Here is a 603-nt window from a genome sequence, read left to right on the forward strand (position 1 = left end):
AGACATTACATCTTAATCCTCCCCGAATATTTGTAATTAGTTTCAGGGGAAAGAGAGTCAGAAAAAGACTTGGGAGACGACCGGTGGTAAACATGAAGCTTTTCTGTAAAGACATGAAAGCCAAACTAATTTATCTTACCTAAAAGTGTAAACTTGGTGTAAAAAGAAAACGTCTTGATGTAAAACATTAAATTATCAATTTCATTTTGAGGATTATGGAATAAAAAAGGTTGCAGTGGAGGAATTCAATCCAAAATGTCATCCAAAACATAACATATATTACTAATATATACGTTGTAGGTTTTTGTTTCTAAACCTTTGTAGATATGGGATAAAATGGTCCAAAAATACAATTGGAGAGGAAAGGTGGATGCATCAAAGAATGTCGGAAATATGACTGAAACAAAAAGAGTTTCATCTTTCTCTAACATCATATATTGTTACTTTACACACCCGCAAACACAAACTCTGAAAATAGATCTGTGCATAATTCGGAGGAGAGCTACAGTCAGTCTTGCAGGAAATATTAAACCTGCAGCAGAGCATACAATGAACTTTTAGTGTCGAGCTGCGGCTGAATGAACTTGTCTTTAGATTATGAAC

Source organism: Notothenia coriiceps, unplaced genomic scaffold (assembly GCF_000735185.1).
Source record: "Notothenia coriiceps isolate Sejong01 unplaced genomic scaffold, NC01 NC01_scaffold00008051, whole genome shotgun sequence".
NCBI classification, from domain to species: Eukaryota; Metazoa; Chordata; class Actinopteri; order Perciformes; family Nototheniidae; genus Notothenia; species Notothenia coriiceps.